This window comes from Sabethes cyaneus, chromosome 3 (genome assembly GCF_943734655.1).
Source record: "Sabethes cyaneus chromosome 3, idSabCyanKW18_F2, whole genome shotgun sequence".
Classification (NCBI taxonomy): domain Eukaryota; kingdom Metazoa; phylum Arthropoda; class Insecta; order Diptera; family Culicidae; genus Sabethes; species Sabethes cyaneus.
In genome coordinates, this window is record NC_071355.1 from 195,730,787 (window position 1) to 195,752,034 (window position 21,248).

The window sequence follows — 21,248 nt, forward strand, 5'->3', positions numbered from 1 at the left end:
CTTTATTCGAACGGAAACTTACTGCAAACTAATACAGACATTGAAGTTCCCAAAAAATTTCCTCGTTTGGCAAACAATTTAGGGCTGTGAACCGAAAAGTGTAGCCTTGGTAACATCTAAAACCAGGAAATTAATCAAAATGTGTGCATTTAAAAGGCGCTGATTGCCTTTTCTGTAGCAGCATGAAATTGATGGTCGACGTTGTGGTTCGTCGTTGTGGTTCGTCTTGGCAAGCTGTCCCTATTCAAGCTCACTGGTCATTGGCGTCAGTATGATTTCCATACCTCGGTACTAAGAACTATTGAGAAATACTGCTTTTGGGAAAGGACAAACTGAAGAAGAAGGTTGAAACTGCAAACACCGAGTAGTTTGGCCGAAAATGGAATTTGGCTGCCGAACAAGCAAAACAAGGTGGTGCAAAGAATGATCAGCCGTCTTCGAGAAAACTTAGAAGAATTTCGGTAAAAACCAAGGTGAAAACAATGATCTTACAACATGCAAACACACATTTAAATTTTTTAAATAGCACGCATAATTTTCCTCTATATTTTTATTGTTTATCTACCACTTAATAACTTTTTGGTAATCTTTTTTTACATCTGATATAGCACCTCGGAAAATGTACAAATATCCAGCTACTCTCGACCATTGTTCTTCGTGGAGAAGTTGAAAAATTTGCATTACAGCTTGCACGCATTGGTATTCCGCTGAATTAATTGGTCCAGCTAGATAAATGTGTCCGGTGGAATGGACACGCACAGTTATTATTTGCATAACTGCTATCTTTTTGTGAATAGCATTCCATCCTCATGGCTGGGTAACTTCAAACCATCGAAATGACAGATATATACCGGATTTCCCTGTCGAAAGTGCCATCAATTTATAGGAGAAGCAACGTTTTTAATGCTCATCCAATAAAGGCCAAAAGTGCTCCTGAAATCTAATTTGTGATCAAATTTGATCCAATTGACAGAAGCCTTCCTAGTCAAGTTTTGCGGTTGAATGGCACACTGTTACTTTCTTATGCTCCTGCACATATCTGTGATTGATGTATTAAATATGAAAAAATAGAAAAATGCAGACAATCTCCTACTTGGTGCAAACCTCTTCAACTTTATTTGACGAAAAAATTATTACCTAGGTGTTAGGATCCGCAACATAAAGCCTCATTTAACGTTTTAATTTATCTCATGCATGGGTGAAAGGCATAAAATCCCCATGTGTTTGATTTTATTTTGCCAATCGTTGTGAGCTACTCTATGCCTTGTTCAGTTCCTGTCGGATTTAACGAGGGAAAACTTGTGTGTAGGCGCCAACGTGTCTCCACACGACGCCGCACGCAAGCGGCGGTACACACAATAGCAGTGAAATCATGTTAATAAATCTACCTGAAGCAAGCTCCTAGAGGACTCAATAAAGGCTTCCCCACATGAACGTGTGGGCTGACATATGGTGCTTGTTTTCTTTTGCAACGAAATAACTTGTACAATTCAAACGGTTCATAAAATGATCCACGGAGGGGTCAATCAATAATTAAGCCAGCGCTCGCGTGGGGTTTCTCTATGGGCAATTTTTTAGTGATAAATAGCGTTTCCTGCAGTGACAAGTGGCAACTACCGGTATCGTTGCTAGAAGTTGGCATTCAATTTAGTTTTACGCTGCAGCTTTAAATATTTTTAATTTCAATTATAATACTGCTGTTAAATATACGAGTAACAGTTGGATCCAGTGTTTCTATTGCTACCGAGAAATACTTATTTGTATAGTTATTTCCAGAGTACCTAGTTAATACTGTACTTTTTACTCTCCATCTCCTCTAATTCGATTTACCAGTAGCAAATGTATCCAACTAACCGCTACCGATTTAGTTTTAAGATTTTTATGAGTCATCAATCTCATTCAATGCGCATAGGACAATGTCATCCGGCATGCCAAATATGTTCAACCGGTTATTATGCCGTGCACAGTGCTCAACTGCTGCGGTCGGTTGCTCATCGCCATAGGACCGATGCTGATTTCAAATTCAAGCACAATCGTATATTTGGGTTCAATTTTGGACTGTCTTATTCATATACCTACACCATTGAACGCAAATTAGCTGGCAGTGTGTATCTTCCGTCCGTTTATTATTGGATTCATTTGGTCGCAATTTATATTTGGAGAGAAACGTTCTGCGATCCCACGTGCTGATGCAAACGTACGTACAGGTACAACTGGCCGACTTAATTATTAGGTTTCGGAAGATGACCTCAAATCTGCACCAGTACGTAGACTTTTGGCTAAGTGCAGTGAAAAATGAAACATGTCGCAAGGGAATGTGAACGAACGAAATAAACTTGCTTTTCATTTTCTGTAGTATAAGGTCAGTAGAGCAGACGGACATAGCGACATGCAAATGCATTATGTCATTATGTTATTAACATTATTAAACGAGATAGAAGTCGGTCCGGTGCATTTTGGCTGTGACAGTAGAATAATAAATTCAAATCAAAACGTATTCTAGCAAGCCGTTAGTAACGGCATGCAACCTGTCAAATTGTACTGCCTGATGAAAAAATTGAAACACCTAAAAAAAATCAGCCAAGCAAAACAGAAGATTAAATTAAAATTGCGACCTTCCGACAGTACTTTTTGCCGGATATAAGGCATAAGCTCTCAAAATAGCAGCTTCGTATTCGGTGGCCACCTCAGAGCCAGACAACCGGCTGTTTCATTGCGGGTGCACTAATGATCCAACTCTTTAGTATGACAAAGCTTCGGAAGCTGCTCGAGCTTCTTTTGACTCAATACAATACAATATAGGTATATATAGCTATAATAAAAACGCGAAAGGCCAGCCCGGATATTCAGTGCGACTGTGAGACTAATCCATAGTACAGCGCTAAATAAAAAACTGGTTATTTATAAACAGGCTCTTAGGCTGTAGCGAGAGTGCGAATGCGATGCGAATGTCGATGCATCCTATGCGTTTAAGCGATTCAACTACCTATTGCCCGTGGTACAAAGAACCGATCGATGAGTAATCCTATATTTCAGCATCCCATCGTGCTCCAGTTCGACGTGGTTGGAAGACTTTAGGCCGAGATGGCACATCGAAGGCGGAAAAATGACCTCATTTCCGTGCATAAATCTAGCCGCTTACAGACGCCTCTCTGCCTGCATACAATGTGGCTTGTATTGGGCTCTCTGATGGTAACCGGAGCAGAAGCATAGAGACATAGACCTTCCAGGCAACCTTCCATCAGGCAAGACTGTGGTAGATGCTTCGTTCGTGCGCAATTATTTTCATGATGACTAATGCAAAAAATTAAACTTGGCGAAATCTGGTAATCACTTTAGTTATTTAATAGACATTTTATTTTGTAATCTATACAATCACACAAAATAAACCCAAATATGCTTGTTAAGTTTTGCATTATTCTGCTTCAACCAAGTGAATCAACCGCGATAAGTGAAAGGAACTTATTATTTCCTAATATTAGTGCAACACTTCAAACGCATCGTAAAGCAAAATGTCGTAAATTCCGTTAAGTTCGAACCATACTATAATTATCATACTGGATTTATCGACCGTTAAATATTTGTCAAAATGGCCCTTTGGTAAATCTAGTGTTGGGGCTCTTATACCGGGGCGCTTTACAGCCAATAAATTTTTTGGTGTATGAAGCTCGTTTCTTTTCGATTTGCACCATAATGAGAGGAATTGCAAAAATGTACTGTAGAATGTTTGTAAATTTCAGTTCCAACATGCATACCTGAGGAAAAAATAATGATACACTGCATTTTTCCGCTCGACGTAAATGGGCAGCACTTTATCCGACGAGACAGTTTTCTCTATCTTACCGAAACTATTATGTTCGCTTCGTCCCAAATACTTCACATACCCGCTTAAAGCTAACTAGGTTTACTTTATCGATATTAAACGAGCAACAACCTGTTATTATCATCATTTCGCAAAATTATTGTGCTGTTGGTTGAACAATATTAAACGCTGGATAAGAGTAATAAAGCGATTAAGCAACAAAAGAAACCGACTGCAAATCGTCGTACTTAACTAACATATGTTATTGTGCTGTTATGGTTAGTAGTTAGTGTTGTTGTGATTTATGTTGAGCCCGTCTAGAACCAATTTGACTTGATTTGATTTTAGAAAATTTTTAAAATAGCTAGAAAGATATTTGTTACTTATGTCTTCTGCAAAAGATAATTAGTTTTCTTTAATGAATACACAAAATGACTATACTCTAAGCGGTTTTTATTGAAATTTCGTAACAATAATGAGACTTATTACTGCTGATAGTACAGTATTTTTTCTTTTCTTTAGTTTGGTGACAGGTAGGGTAAATTGCCAATTGTTGCACAGCTAAGCAGGCGTCTACAGTCATTTGATTTTTTTGAACAAATGAAATCAAATTTTATTTGGCAAAGCCGCTTACTATGCCGATAAACTAATATAAAATAGGTTTCCATAGCTATTTGTGTGGAAATCCTTACATAAATATTGTAAAATGCATTTTTTTGCATAGCAACTCTGCACCCAATTATTGCACACCAAAATAATCCTCAAATCTTATTATTGCACAGCTCAATTATTGCATAGCTTTTGTTTCAATTTTTGCTCATTATTACATTGACATTATTTTTTTTTGTTAGGGGGGACTTAGACTACTTTGTCCATTGAATTGAACTTTTGTAGTAACATTGGCATTATAGCTAAGTTGATTTATTTGTGAACAAAACCACTTACATATACATGCTTTAGGTTTACCTTAGCTTCCATTAAGACCTGGAAACCTCATCATAAACGGTGAAAACGGAAAAAATCGCGATACGGAAAACTACGGCTCCCATCGCATGCGTTGATAAACAAAAAGCAATACCGCGGAAAAGGGAACTGTCAAATCGGTGTTGCAGAAAAAATCGGTTAGGACAAGCAAAACAGGTGTGCACAATAAAATTGGAAGGAGTGTCGTTACTTGTTCCAATTATTGAACTTACAAGTAACAAATTTATCAGCAATTTGAGTAAAGGCCCAATTTTATTCATTTATTGAGCATAGTAAGTTTCTATCAATACTACGAAACCCATGGAACATGTTTATTTGCATCTAACATTGCATTGCATTGTCGATGAAAGCTTATTTTGTAAATCAACTTTCTTAATAATTTTGACAAGAAAATCGTTTGGTGAAAGCGAAATTAGGCTGCTGAACTGTCGGAAGAGGACGAGCTGGGGGAAACGCCTTTCGAGGACTGTTGGGACACCATCGAAACAGTCGTCAGCAGTGTAGCGGAGAGCTTCATCCTGGTTTGACGATGAATGATAGGAGGGTGATGGATGAGGAGAGCGTTGCGCGAGCGGCCAGGAAACGCAATGCCAAACGTCAGAACGTCGAAAGACACAAACAGAAGAAAATGCAGTGAAACCAAATCTTCCGGAAGAAAAAGCACTACATGGAAGAGCAGGAATATGCAGAGTTGGAGCAGCTGCATCGTTCTCAGGAAACGCAAAAGTTCTACCAGAAACTGAGTGGATCCCGCAAAGGCTTTGTACAGCGACCCGAAATGTGTCGGGATAAGAATGGCAGTATTCTGACGGAAGACCATGACGTGAGCGTAGCACTTAGATGAACACCAGAATGACGCCCAGGCGGAGAACTATGGCGGCAGGGAAAGCGATTTCGACGGTGTAACAAACGGGGAAGAGGTGCCAGCCCCAACGTTAGACGAAGTTAAGAAGACCATCATGCAGTTAAAGAACAATAAATCAGCTTGGAAAGATGGAATCGGTGCGGAGCTTATTAAAATGGGACCATAAAAGCTGGCTGTTTGTATGCACCGGGTAATTGTTAGAATTTAGGATACGGAACCGTCCAGTTAGCTTCGAGGTACGATGCTGGTCTAACAAGTCAGTCATGCTAGATAGAGTCAGTAGGATCTTTGCACTGGCCCCGTAATTTTCTTGTAGTCTAACAGCCGGCTGCGAAGTCTATCGATAAAGAAGGGTAATGTCTAAAGACGGTATAAACCCAAGACTTTGCTTTTTTGGGGTACGGAACAGCTACCGGAGGAGTGGAAAGATGGGGTTATCTACCCGAAAAAGGGCGACAAGTTGGACTGTGAAATCTATCGAGCGATCACCGTTCCCAATGCAGCCTACAAAGTGCTGTCCCAAATCATTTTCCGCCGACTATCACTAATTGCGAACATATTTGTGGGAACTTGTCAAGCCGGTCGTCGAAGGTCGATCTACAACGGATCAAATATTTACACTGCGGCTGATTCTCCAAAAGGGCCGTGAATACAGAGTTCCCACTCACAATTTGCTCGTTGACTTCGAAGCTGCATATGATACCATCGACCGGAAAGAGCTATGGAAAATCATGGACGAGAACAGCTTCCCCAGGAAGCTCATCAAACGGATTCAATCTACGATGGATCGATTACTGGTACACAGTGCTATTTTCGGATTTTGGGTGGATTGTCAAGTTCATTCCTAGCACACAGAGGTCTTCGTCAAGGCGATGGTCTTTCATGCCTGCTATTTAACATATCGTATATCAACACGCGGGGTACGGTCTTCAACAAATCTAATCAATTCGTCTGCTTTGCCGATGACATCGATATTATCAGCAGAACCTCTGTGGCTGAACCAGTACACCAGATTAAAGCGCGAAGCAGAAAAGATTGGTTTAAAGGTAATACGTCTAGAACCAAATACATGCTGGTCAGCGGAACCGAGCACCGCTTGGGTAGTAGTAGTAGTATAACGATCGACGGCAATGAGTTTGAGGTAGTTGACGAATTTGTCTACTTTAGCTCACTGTTAACGGCGGACAATGATACCAACCGTGAGATTCGGATGCGTATTATCATCGGAAGTCGTGCTTACTATGAGCTTCACAAGCAATTGCGGTCGAGCAGACTAAGGCCCTGTACAAAGTGTTCTCTGTACCTGTTCTCTACGGGCATGAAACATGTACAATGCTTAAGGACTACCTGCGAGTGTACGCAGTTTTCGAAAGACGAGTGCTAAGAACGATCTTCAGCGGCGTACAAGAGAACGGAGTATGAAGCCGGAAGATGAACCATGCACTCGTACAGCTGCATGGCGAAACCACTAAAAGGTGGCTAATGCCGGACGAATACGATTGGCAAGGCATGTTGTAAGAATGCCGGACAACTACCCTGCAAAGATGGCGTTTGCCTCAAATCCGGTAGTAACAAGATGGTTAGACCTACGCAGCGAGCAAGATGGTTAGACCAGGTGGAACGAGATCTGGCGGAAAGTGTTCGGTGTCCGAGGAATTGAAGAGCGGTAGCCTGCAACCGAGTTAACTGGGGAACCTTGTTCAACAGGCTTTGTCTTAGGACGGCAAGCCACTTAAGTGAGTCAGTAAGTTCAATTTCAAGTCCAATATATATCGTACTAAAATGTTGCAAACTTCGTATTGCCTCAAATTACACTGCGCTGTACATAAATTGTAAGCCTCAGTTGAGCTTTGTCAGGATTTACAGTTTCGCAAGTTTTTAAGGAGTTCAACCAACCAGATTTTCACAAAACGTTTGTTTTGAACCATGATAAATTTGGTAATTATTGCGCTCTACCGAAATCCTAAAATTATTTGCCGATTGGAACATGGTTATGAAATGGGAAGACAAACGAGAAAGCACCAATATAGCTTTTGCCAGCCCAAGCTCCTACCTAGCGTCTCCACGCGGCCATACCCGGTAATACTCTATTGAGTAGCTAAGCTAGGGGGTGCGATGCTGCGTGGTTCCCAGATGCCAGACCTCAAAACTAAGATTTTGCGCAGACGGCTGAGTCTCCCGGCCATGGTAGCAGGTAAGTCTAGTATGTTATTTTAATTATTTGTTTCGTTTTAGCTCATCAAGCACCTCCTACTGTACAATTAAAACTTTGGCCGTAACAAGTATAAATAATACACATGGATATCATGGATATGGAAAAATTTTATTTAATTATTGGATATTAGATGCACTGATGGAAATTCAAATGACGCAATTGTATTTCACGCGACGGATTGCTGGTGAGATTGTTCTATTTTTGCATATATATACTCAATATATACTATGTACAGTTTATTATTGAATAAATCTTCCTTATGAAACTTATTGTTTGCCTTGCCGTACTAACATGATATACTCTGTTTTCCTGTAAGATCTATGAAGGTAGTATGGGTTCCCTGCACTTTCAAAAGTAGATGCTACACTAACATTCCTACCCACTTCCCCTGCGGTTGTTCGGACGTAGCCGATGCGATTATATAGCCACCTACGATGTGTGCAGCTGCAGCCACATATGCTAATGCTAATGCTAATTGGAACATGTCGGTAGAAATGTTGATTTCCACCAATTTACCCAATATCCGACAGTAAGACAACATCTTATGTGAGGGTACGCCAGTGCCCATCCTTTTCAATGTTTAGATTCTCCTACGATGCTTATCAAAAGGGTGTTATTCAGCAGGATCAATACGATAGCAAATCATTATCTAAAACTATTAGATCTTTATTAAATCATTGATCAAATCATAAAAGAAATATGTTTTGTCGACTATGAATAACCAACAAATGAATCAAGTGTTAAGGATGCAAAGAAAAATATTCCTCTATTGCAGAGTACTTAGAGCAGTATGCGTCAATATTTTCCCACAATGATATTCTTCCCTTATCACACGACCTTCTCTTAGATTCTCAACTTTCGTAAATTCACAACGAACGGGATCTCGAATTACATTATGCGGTAAAATATTGTTATGCATTGGTTGATTTGTTGCAGCAAAAAAAGCTCATACTGTACACGCAAAAAGTGTTCATACTCTTCGTAATAGTTCTAAGATATTTTTATCTACTAGCAAAAATAGTGTATCCAGAGTTTGTGATAATAAGCTCACTGCTGCTCAGATGTGACTAATGAACACAGTTCCAGCTTATTGTGTATACAGTCTCGTTTTTCCCGTGAACGTTATCCGACGAGTTACGCAAACAGTTACAAGGAAAACGACGGAGGCCAACTGTTGTGTGGGCAAAGCATCCAACCACAACAACATCAACGAAATAAGTAGCAACAACGGCAATCATCGAGCCGTAAAGCTTGCTATAGGATTTCAGAACGGGATGATATATGCACATAAATATATTTACCGGTAATTTCTAAGCCAACATTCACAGAGTTCAGCATTTCTACGCTCTTACTGTTATGACGAGAAGGCCGGCTAAAAGGCGAAGCCAAACATTTCGAATGCATTCATCCAGTCAGTGTTAGATTGAATTTCCTGTGTTCTATCGGTAATTCTATTGATGAATGGCTTGTCTTATCAAAATGATGAACGCAGTGAATATTGAAATTTAAACAAATCTTCTTTAGATTTGAATTTAAATTTGTCTGGACGCTGCGTGAGAGAGGATAATCATGCATGAACGTATGCAAAAACAAGCAGCACAATAAACCGGATAATCTGTGGCTTTGAATTGAACAATCGTACATATGAGGAACTGAGTATTTCTATAGAAATTCAAATCACCTTCTGGTTCCGCGGATAGTGTAATATCTCATTTTCCACCTGCTCACCACTACTAACAAGTAAAATTATCTCATCATCAGCTTGAAATATACAGGTAATTGAAAAGAAAAAGCTATATCATTCATACCCAACATGTTTAATTGATCGTCAGATCCTCTAGGGAAAGTTTGCCAAACACAAACACTGTTTCCCCGTTCAGGTTCCCAGCCATCATCATGCCGGCATCGTCGGCCCCATTATTCTAATACTCTCATCGAAGCCCCGGCAGCATTCTACACAAATGATAATCAAATATCTACAAACCGCCAAAAGAAACGCGAATCCATGGAGTTACATTAACACAAAAAACATCCGCCAAGGTCGGTCACTTTTCGCAGTTCTGCTTTGTAACAGTGCGAAGACTGGTCCACCATTGAAACCGGACCCGGCTTTGGAGCTATAACGTTTCCCAAATTGAAAAGAGAATTCCAAGACCACGACCGACGAGACGACGAAATGGAGAGACTGCCCGCTGACAGCTGCGATTTGGCCCATTCACCTGAAGCAGCACGTGTCAAAGGCAGCCCCGATAAAAGAGTGCAGAATTTACCCGGTTTTATTAGAATTTAAAATAAGTAGGTACCCCTCCTGTCTGAGCTAAAAGAGCTCGTGCAAGCAGAGAAAACAAGGGCAGCCATTGAAAGTAGCTGGACAACTTTCGAAATGAAAAATAAGGGTTTCCATACAGTGACCACGCATATAGGAGAGCTTGGTAACGCGAAAATAAAACATCTGTCAGCGTCAGCGGTTTCACTTTGCACGTAAGCAGCGCATTATTTAGCGCTGCGGCGGCGGAGAGCTGCATGTTAAAGCGACCCCTATGTATGTAGGCTGATAGGTATATCAAAACACGGCCTGGCCGATGCGACGACGCGACGACTCGGCGGCACTTCTATGTGTGGGCTCTGCACAACAACGCAACGCCATAACCGACGACGATTGGACACGGAAGGGGAGAAATTGTGCTACTGTGGCGACGAAACGAATAAACAAAATAAGCTAATGTAGGTACAATCAAACATTTTTTTCCTGGGGGGAGGCGAAACTTTTTTTGTTTGTTTAATGTCGCATCAAACAAATTTGCTTTAATTTTGCCCAAAAAATTCTCGTTTTTCATCAGCATTGCGTTCAAAATTTGTGTTTGGGGTGTAAAACCGGTTAATCAGAGTTACCTATTTTTATCAGCTGAAAATAAATGAGCTAAAAATGTAGTATTTTGTTTATATTTTTTGATTGTTTTAATAAGAACATTGTCTTGAATCACTCAACCATAGATGTAATTCATACAAATACTGATTTTCCGACAAGAAAAACGATGAAAATTTTTGTGAAAAAAGTTACATTTTTTCAGCTGCTGAAGAGAATTACCACCTCGCTACTTTAAGCACTGATTACAACATTTATAAAAGTCAAGTACTCAATTTTCACATGTCGTATTGTAGAAAACATGTGAGCTCTTGCGTCATTTGACGTCATGATGGCAAGCTTATAATAGTCATAATTTGGGACAAGTTTTCAATACATTCTCGTTTTAACTGGCTGTCTGTCTATTGATAGTAGAACAGATTTTGTAATCTTTCCAACGTTTCAACTGTGTATTTCAGTCTTCTTCAGGGATTGCTACAAAGTTTTACATGTTAGGTCTATCGTAAAATGTTTCTGAAATAATTCACAAACTACGTACGTATAAACGTACAATACTGTCTGCTCTTTGTCAAGTGTCTGTGTCTCGTAGAAATTACTTGTCGTTAAAATAATTTTTGTCGCACATCTGTTTTGTATAGGGATGGATTTAAAGCTGTTGTCTGTCGTAAAATTTGATTTAAAAACCTGTTATTTTGTCTAATTAACTGGATCATTGCACCCGTTTTTCCTGTATTTACACTGACGGCCTTACGTCCACTAACTGTATTGTATGTTTTATGTTTCCTATTCTAGGTTAACTGATATGGGTACGGGTATTGGTAGGTTTAGGCTGGCTAACAATCCTGCATATGTGTGATTAAGACCATCTACATCATTTCGCTTGTTGTGCGATCGCAGCTTCAAAAAATCCACACTACCGATATTAGAAATGTGCCACATTTCAAACACTAGCAATTCTATCAATTGTTGCCGGCGACCTGCCGTCTGAAGCGCTGGCCACTGCGAGGGGGCAGTCCCCCGTAGAGATCACCTTTATCTAGGTTTATTCATTTTCCTAGATCTACTGACCTCTATTGGGTCAGTCCTGCGAAATGGTACTTTCTACGAAAAGATTTTCCGTGAAATGGTACATCCCGCGTAAGGTTTTAGGCGAAATGATATTCTGCGAAACTCTATATTCCGCGTTATGGTCAACCGGGAATTGGTGTTCCCGAAAATGGTATTCGGCGAAATGGTTTAATATTTAATTGCTATCCGCTTTATTTTATCAGGGCAAGCAATGGGGGGAGTTGTTTTCTATTTTACTGTGAGGAAAATTTGTATATTAATCACCCATGAACTTGCAAAACTCGAGATTGTAAGAAAGGTCATCCGAGATTCAGGATTTATGTACAATACAGTTTAATTTGTGGCAAAACGAAGTTTGTCGGGTCAGCTAGTATTAGTATAAAATGCAATGTTTCGAAAGCAAAAAACCCGATTCGATTTGCCTTTTGCGTTAACGAAAAAAAAATATTTGAAAACAGGCGAAACATATGGTGTAAAAGGTACTATGCCCCCTTAATCTTTCTTAATACTGACAATAGAGGTTTTCCGTCAAATTTTTTTTCACAAAATGTTCGGTTGTGACTCTTAGAAATGATACTCATATAAAACTTTCTTTATTAAAGCCTCTAACTACTGTAAAAATGATAAACTGAAATACGTATTTTTCAACCCGTTACTTCTCGGATGTATAGCAAGCCTGTTTGTACCAGCGTCCTTTATTTTCACCACTTCTAAACCATTTGTGCCACTTTTTACTCTTGTGGCAAGCAACACACGAAACGAAAAAGAAGGTAATCATTAGATTTTCTTTCGCTTTGTCCTTTTCACTAAACCGCTAATACACATATGTCAAAAACTGTTGTGCAATGCTACCAGAATATCGGAAAATTTGGATACAGTGCAGCGGAACCGTTTTTTTCAAACTCAACATTCGTGATTTGGTGAAAAGAAACTCAACATTCTTGCAGTTTGCATTGTTTAAAAAATCGTAGTAAATTCTAGAGTCAACGAAAAATATATATTAAAAAATATATTTTTGCACCATTGTCACTCGTATTGGGAGTACTTTTGAGAAAAAATAATTAAAAGAGGGGTATGATCTGACGGAAAAGCTCTATTCGACGACGCGTGACACCTTTTTGCGAGTGTCCGTCTTTCCCGCCCATGCGCGGAAACTCTGATTTATACATGATGTTTATAACATTAAAAAAAAGTATAAATTTTGGTAGAAATTTTCTAGCACATATTGTAACTATGTTAGATAGAGACTTAATGGTTCAGTTTGTTAAAAAATTGTCATCAATAAAGTTATATTTGTGTAGATATTAAGTCTTAAACTTAAGGTGTCCGTCTTTACCGCCCTTCCCCTACGTTCTTCATTCCTGAGGTTCCTATGTGTTATAATCACCAATTTTCGTGCAAAAAACGGCTCGTACCCAAAGGTCAAGGTAAGTTCTTTACGATTCAGCTAAAAGTTGGTGGTTGCTTTCCTGTAAAAAATAGCACTTTTCAAAGTGCTCCATAATAGGGACTAAAACAATGTATTTTTACACAATTATGGATTGCTTTGATTTTTACAAATTCGAACAAATGATCACCTATTACAAACATTTTTAAGCAAGAACGTGAATCGGAACCCTTAACAGAAGTCCGAGTCTTTGGAAAATACTATTTCCGAAGCATGCAAGACTGGAAAGCTACGAAAGAAGGCAAAACGCTATGATGTTCCATATGCAACGGGTCTGTCATATCTTGGAGGATGCATAAGATAGCGATGCTTATGCATCCTCCAAGATATGACAGACCTTGACCCTTGACCTTACTGCGACCAAAAGAAAAAGCTAATTTCGAACAGTGGCCAGAGCCGGATTTTCGATAAGTGATGCTGATTTGACATACCCGGTGAAAGGCTATGCCGATTAAATTCATGAGACGCTTGATTTACCTACTTCTTTTCCAAGTCAGTACTACGATTTAAATGTTAATTTTATCAAAAAAAACTTTACTTTATTAAAAAAAACCGATGCTCTGTTTCAGGCAAGAATTGGGCACGTCGTTTATTGCAACGACATCCTTAAGGGGACATAAACGGCTAAAATTTTTGATAAATTCATTATGTTTTTATTTCAGATTTTGATTCTGCAGTCTGTTCCGCTAATTTTGATACTAATTTTGAAACGATCCGACCACGGGAAGTGGCCAAAAAGCGATCATCAACATAAGCATTTCAATGCGGCGTGGAACAAGCTCGACAGAATAAAACGCCGCTCCTGAAAAACCACGATTTTCAAAATTTATGTACCTTTTTATCAGAAACTACACAACGTAATGGAAGAAACTTTTTTTTGCTTTGTTGGTAGAAGCTTGACAAAGACTTTTAGAACTTTTGAGCTTTGTAAACGAAACACAACCAGAGAAAAACGAAAAAGAAGAAGTAAACATGGCCAAAAAATAAAATTTTGTCCTTTTGAACAATAGTATGTAGTAGAATTGATCTTCTTAAAATCATGCATCTTCTTAAGTGATCCATAATTATGGGTAACTGTATGAGGTTCACAAAAATCATTAACGGAACCAACGCTTATATATAGGAGGGGCTATACACACTTGAGAAACTCGGCAAAATTTGCCGAGATTTGGACAGCCCAGCGTTCGGTAAAAATTTCGGTGGTGCATATCGACGTTTACGGACCTTTACTAACGATTGGTATCATAAATGTTTTACCGAACGCTCGGCTGTCCACATCTTAGCAAAATTTTGCCGACTTCGGTGCTTTACGCCAGCCAGTAGTTTGCTGCACTTAATCCAGACCTGCAGACCAACCAATCTGGATGTTCTTCCGAATATCGCTTATAAAAAAATCAAAATCTTTGTCTCCACTCCACCCAAAGACTTTGAGTGCATTTGTAAACAATGTTGGTGGTGAAACATTGAAACAATCGTTTTCTATTTTAATTATTTGTTGAAGTGCAAAAATTCCTGGTAACGGTGCTGATATTTAATTGCCCTTAGCTAGATAACACGGCAAATGCTTTACTCAAATAGAGTTTTATGGAAGAGACAACTCATTTGCAGCACACTTCTATATGTTTTTTCCAAGCCGATTTCTTAACAACACCGGACGCAAACCCCGGCGAAAAAAGGTTGATTGCTGGTGACCACAAGGAGCTATTGCTACATAATCGCATGATTCGAGCGAGCGTTCGCCATCCAACTTATTACCAACTTTGCACTGCACAGGAGATAGTAATTACCTACAACTAATGCAATTGTTCTCGGCTACAGGTGTGACGAAACTTACATTTGTCGGCAACTTGTGCAACTGCTTTGCTCCACTGCAACTGTGTCTTGTGCAACCGATCCAAAATGGAACAATGTTTTACTTGCTTTACAAACTTCAGCTCGATAATATTGGGACTTTCGCCGGCTACCACGCAGTTGTGAAATTCGTTATCTTCGTTTCTTTTTTATCATTCACTAGCCGCTATATTCGTGCACTTTTTCGATATCAACGAACTTAACACAAAAATAAAATACACCGATTATAGATAAAAAATGGCTTTACCTATATCGTTTATCGGTTTCGATCCAATCACACCCAACAAAGTACACGCAAATTGGAATAAGCAGATATTTTACCTGCCACGATTGCAGAGCGAACGGAAAACTATCGAACAACACTCACGTCATCACCGTCGACAACAAGAACGTTCTAAACGTAGGCCTCTATAAAGCCAAACGAAGAGAGCACGTAGGCAGAACAAACACGACTGTCCGCCCTGAGGACGACTACCAACTAACCGAACTGAAGTGACGTTCCAATGAAGTTACGCCGAAGGAAAAGCAAACGACCGGAAAAATTAAGCCAACATATATTTCTATGCAACAACGAAACGAACGAACCAACGAAACGCTGCTAAATGACTAATCGACAGAACAAAAACTTTTGCCTCTATACCATCATGATCATGAGCCAACCTCACTCACTCATATTGCTTCGATTGCTCCCCATTTTCGCGGCGCGTAGGTATATGTGTAGCGTCGCTTTTGTGCTACCAAGGTTGATTATGTTTTTCGCCATGGTCGGGAAATTTGATTAGTATTGATAAAGCTCAATAAAGTTTTGATAATTTTTTCATATTCGGTAAAATCTTAAAAATTACCACTGAATGGAACAAAATAGCTAATTGACGACTAGGTATGCTAGTGATAGTCAAGCCGGAAAAACCGGCTTCTCCAACAACCGCTTGATTTGCAATCGGTTGGGCGGATTCGCTGTGGGTAGAATAAAATGTTGTTGGATATAAACATGATTGCTGTCCTTTTCGGTGTCGTTGTGATTAAATTGAGTAGTTAGCCGGCGTCAACAGTCGCCTATACGATGCACTTTGATTTGCAACTGAATCTTCATCGCGTTAGGGTGGCTATTAGAAAACATGAGTACGAAATCGGACGACTGATAATAGAATTGGCTTATTTTTCTTTTTTTTTTAATCGATGAATGGAATCTGAAAGATCAACTGACGCCGCAGTCCAGGCTTGGCATACACTTTTCGCTTTGATTTTGCTCTTTTGATTACTGCTCCTCAGTCAAGCAGAATTTGAAAAAGTGGTGTATGGGGCATTTGTAGAGCTAGTAATTATCTATAATATTGCTTAAGAAAGTGAAGTTTTATCTTTAGTATTTACGGTGCTGTAGGCCATCAATGCCGTTGGTAGCAAAAAGAGCGCTCTTTTTGCTACCAAGAGGGTAGCAGCCTTATAGCGCCATAAATACAAAATGCACAGTAATACTTACTTCAGCAATATTGTAGATAATAACAAATTCTACAAACTCCCCATACATCACTTTTTCAAATTTTGCTTGGCTGAGATGCAGTAATCAAAAGAGCAAAATCGAAGCAAAAAATGTATGCCAAGCCTGCCGCAGGCTTGTGGGTCGTAACCCTAAACACTCGTCAGAGTTTAAAAGAACGTTATAGTTCAAGTAATACGAATGAATGTAATATCCAAAAATTCGAGGTCTTCGATTTTCCCAGAAAATTTCAATGGAAACTTTCCGATTTTCTCGGACATCGTTTAATGTAAAAATTCATGACTCTTGAACCAACTATCTCAGAACAATTTTTTTGTATGAGAATGTATTGGAATTTTCTGAGCAATCGAAGAAAAACATTATCTTGAAAAAGTTTCCCACAAAATTGAAAACTTAATTATGTCACATATATTTTTACAAAATATTTTTTTTTCATTTATCGATAGGTATCTAATCTTTCAATGACAGATTTTTTACATTACTAGTTAGAGGAGTAGCTAGTCCTCTGTGAAACAGTTGTTTCTAATTCTGCTTTGCCAAAAACTCCGTTTTATTACAGATAAAAACAAAACACCATGCGACTCCATTGCATTCATGTAACTACATATATTTATTTTAAAAAATACGTCTCAACAACAAAACATCTCTGCATTTCGGAATTGAAACTTCGGCTTTCCAAAAAAAATACATAATATGGGGATCTCTGATCTTCAAACTATGAAAACACAGAAAAATGAGCATATGAACATTTTGATGTTTTACTTTTGTTGTATAACTAAGGTCTAGGAATTGGTTGAAAAACATTAAATTGATTTGAGGCACATATACCAATCGATAGGGTTCGAAGACCTGAGCAATGTCTATGTGTATGTGTGTGACGCTTCTTTTCCATCACCTGTTATCACCGTAAATTACGGAATCGATTCGTCCGCTATTACTTTTGTTTTACGCGTGTTCTGCATGTTTCGGCTCCCCATCAAAAGGTAAAAAGAAAAACCACATCCCGCTGCGTACGGACGTAAGATAAATCAGGCTGTCAAAGAATGCAAGTGGTCGAGTTATTCAGAATCTGCACCGAAAAATTCTTCCTGATTCCTAATTCTATATAGATCTTCAAACTCTCGAGCCTCAACTTCTCACAATCACTGCTATAATTTGCTGCTATTTATTCTTTCCGCTTTACGCCTGCATCTTCTTCATCTTTTACCAGCCCAGAGCCGGGGTGGCTCTTGCCGTATCAAGAACTCCTCTCCATTGCACTCGGTCCTGAGCTACCCGTCGCCAATTCGTTGCCCGTCTCGACACACACAATTCGGCTTTAACCTGGTCGAGCCATCTAACATGTTGGGTCCCCCTATTCCTGGTGCCGGTGGGGTTCTTGAAGAGAACGCATTTTACTGCACAGCCGTCCGGCATCCTTGTGGCCAGCTAACCGTAGTCTTTCGCCAACTTTCACCAGGTGTACGATGGGAATCTCTCTAAGCAGTGCCTGCAACTCGTGGTTCATACGCCTACGCCACTGTACGCTATCCGTTTGTACTCCGCCAAAAATAGTCCTTACCTTTCACACCTTTCGTTCACGTATGTCTTCCGTAAGCAAAGTTACTGTCTCAATTGCGTAGATGACTACCGGTCTGACTAGCGTTTTGTACATCGACAGCTTTGTGCGGTGGCGTATGCTCCGTGATCGAAGCGCCTTGCGGAGGGAAAAGTAGATTCGACTTCCAGCTTGCATGCGTCGCTGAATCTCCTTACTAGTATTATTGTCGGCGGTGGCCAAATATCCCAAATATACGAATTTATCAACTACTTTCAGTTCTAAGCCGACAATATTCACTGTCCGTTGGAGGCAAACGTTGCTTTCTCTGGAGCCTCTTCCTACCATATATTTGGTTTTCGACGTATTGATTTGTAACCCTGTCCTCCTATCCTCCGTTTTTAGTCTGCCGTAGATTGCCTCCGCCGCCGTCCCAAGCTTTCTAATAATGATGTCGAGGTTGTCCGCAAAGGCTAGGAGTTGGCTACTCTTGCTGAAGACCGTACCTCTCGTTTCGATGCCTGCTCGCCGCATCACACTTTCAATAGCGATATTTAATACAAACATGCAGGACATCCATCCGCTTGCTACAACCCTCTGCGCGACGCAAAAGGACTCGAGAGTGTCCCCGAAACGCGCACGTAGCACATCACTCGCTCCAGGGTAGCAGAGATCAGCAACGTCGGTTTGTCCGGTATACCAAATTCGTGCATTATCTGCCATAGCAAGGGCATCATATTTTCGTAGATTTCAGAGGATAGGAGCATAGGATACAGTTGAACGCGAACAACTGTACCCTGTGCTACTCTGAAATCTACGAAAATATGATGCCCTCGTTGTACTCTCCACATTTCTAGAAGACTTGTCGGAGAGTAAAAATTTGATCCGTAGTAGCACGGGCCTCCATAAAGCCAGCGTGATACTGCCCTACGATTTCCCTTGCTATTAAGGATAAACGACGCAACAAAATGTGAGAGAGCACCTTGTAGGCAGCGTTGACCAGCGTAATACTGTCGTTTGTAGGCACTCCTAGGTTAACTTCCGTTGCGTCTCCTTTTGCTATATCGCCGTTGAGGTGTTCATCGAAGAACTGCCTCCACTTGTCGACCACCTCACGCTCGTTTGTCATTAGGTTCCCGGCCTCGTCCCTGCACATGCCAGGTTTAGGTGTGTAGCCCTTACGAGTTTGGTTCCCGTTCTCATAAAACTTGCGCGTTTTGCGTAGTTGTTCCAGCTCCTCACGATCTCTGTCCTCTTTCTGGCGCTTTTTCCTCACCAGGATCGTGGTCAACTCATTCCGCGCTCTTCGATACGTGACCAAATTCTCTCTCGTGGATATGCTTAGACAGTTTTTCCAAGCTCTTTTTTCCTCTCTATCGGTTGTTAGCATTCCCTGTCAAACCAATCATTTCGTACGCTCAAGGTTTCCTCACCTACTACTGCGGTTGCGGCTTCGTTTACGGTGTATCATACTCCACCCGTTTTCGAAGGTCGAAGCATCTTGCTCCACAGAGACAGAGGCAAGCAGAGCTTCATCCGGTACGCGCGCGTGATTTTTGACAATTCACGGGTTGTCTAATTGCCGAATGTTTAACCGAGGAGGGCGGTTTTGCCGCAAGGTATAAACCATCGATAGTTTTGAGCGCACATGTGCTGCTACTAGGTAATGCGTCAAATCGATATCCGCACCCGGTAGGAAGCGTACGTTGGTGATGTTCGAGAAAACCTGGCCCCCAATAAGAATATGATCGATTTGGTTCGATGTTTGCTGGTCAGGTGATCTCCAAGTGACTTTGTGGGTATCTTTATGGGGAAAGACAGCACTTCTGATCACCAAGCCTCGGGAAGCTGCAAAGTTGATGCATCGCTGGCCGTTATCGTTCGCGTCGGTGTGCAGGCTATGGGGCCCGATCACCGGTCTATACATTGCTTCTCTGCCGACCTGGGCGTTCATATCACCGAAGACGATCTTGGTGTCCCGTGGTGAGCAGCTGTAGTACGTTACTTCCCGCTGTGCATAGAACACTTCCTTCTGGACGTCGAGTCTACCTTCGTGTGGACAATGCACGTTTATGATGGTGTAGTTGATTTCATTGGTCGCTTTCTAGTCCATCAGGCGATCCTGCATTTTGCCCAACACTACGAAGCTCGTGCGAAGGTCGCTCCATCGCTCTGGAATAATTGGGCCTTACCGCCACGGATCCTCCACACCTTCTCACCTTTGCGACAGATCTCGTGCAGTGCCACAATGCCAAACTTTCAGGGTTCTAATTGATCGAGCAGCACCCTGTCACCAGTAACGAAATTTAGCGATCTACAGTTCCAGGTACCAAGTCTCAATTCCATGTCCATATCCATCGCCTTTGTCCATGCCGAATGTTCAGAGTAGAATTTTCCTGACTCATTTTAGTGTTTTGCATTTAGATAGGTTATGGGGCTGCCATCTTACAGTGTCGAAACAGCAATGTGCCTCCTTCGTTCGGAAACTAATCAAACCTGGAAGAAACACTGATTCAGAAAACAAAGGGGTGCTAAATTGGGTTTCTGATAACGGCGCCATAATGTCACGCTGCGGCTGTGCGCTGTGAGTAAGTATTAAGTATTGAAATTTCTTGATAATTATTCAAGCAGCTATACAATATACCTACTCTGAATAAATACGAATTATATTATTTATGAAACAAAACATTCATTTTGGGTGCAGGGAGAGTGATTACCGATTGAGTATCCGAAATAGCTTTATGTCTAAGATAAATACCTGTTCAGTATGAATAAATTTCCACAAAAGGAAAAAAATGTTCTCAAAATAAGTTTTTCATAGCATATTTACTTATCGAACATTTGTTTCCCGATTTTTAACTGTATAGGAGCTAAATAATCATACAATCATTCAAATAAAACCTTTGTTCAGTTAACTCGATTCATCAGGAACGCCATATTCCATTTGTTAGTTTTTATAGTATTTAGCGATGAAGTCACAAGTCTAACTTTTGAACTTTTTGTTGAGAATCATGCACACATGCATTATGCTTAATTAAGTAAATTAACAACGTGTTCAGTCAATATTTTTTTATTATATACAACATTTTATTCAAGGCCGGCGCTAGCAGATTTG

At 40.2% G+C, this 21,248-nt stretch overlaps 1 protein-coding gene across 1 annotated transcript in view; it reads right to left on the reverse strand.

Annotated features, from left to right (window-relative positions):
* Nucleotides 1–15,682, reverse strand: part of LOC128741212 (clavesin-2-like) — a 36,215-nt gene extending 20,533 nt beyond the window's left edge. The window contains exon 1 of the mRNA XM_053836853.1: nt 15,082–15,682. The gene's annotated coding sequence lies outside the window, so the exon portion shown is untranslated. The remainder of the gene's footprint in view (nt 1–15,081) is intronic.
* Between the last annotated feature and the right edge of the window lie 5,566 nt (nt 15,683–21,248).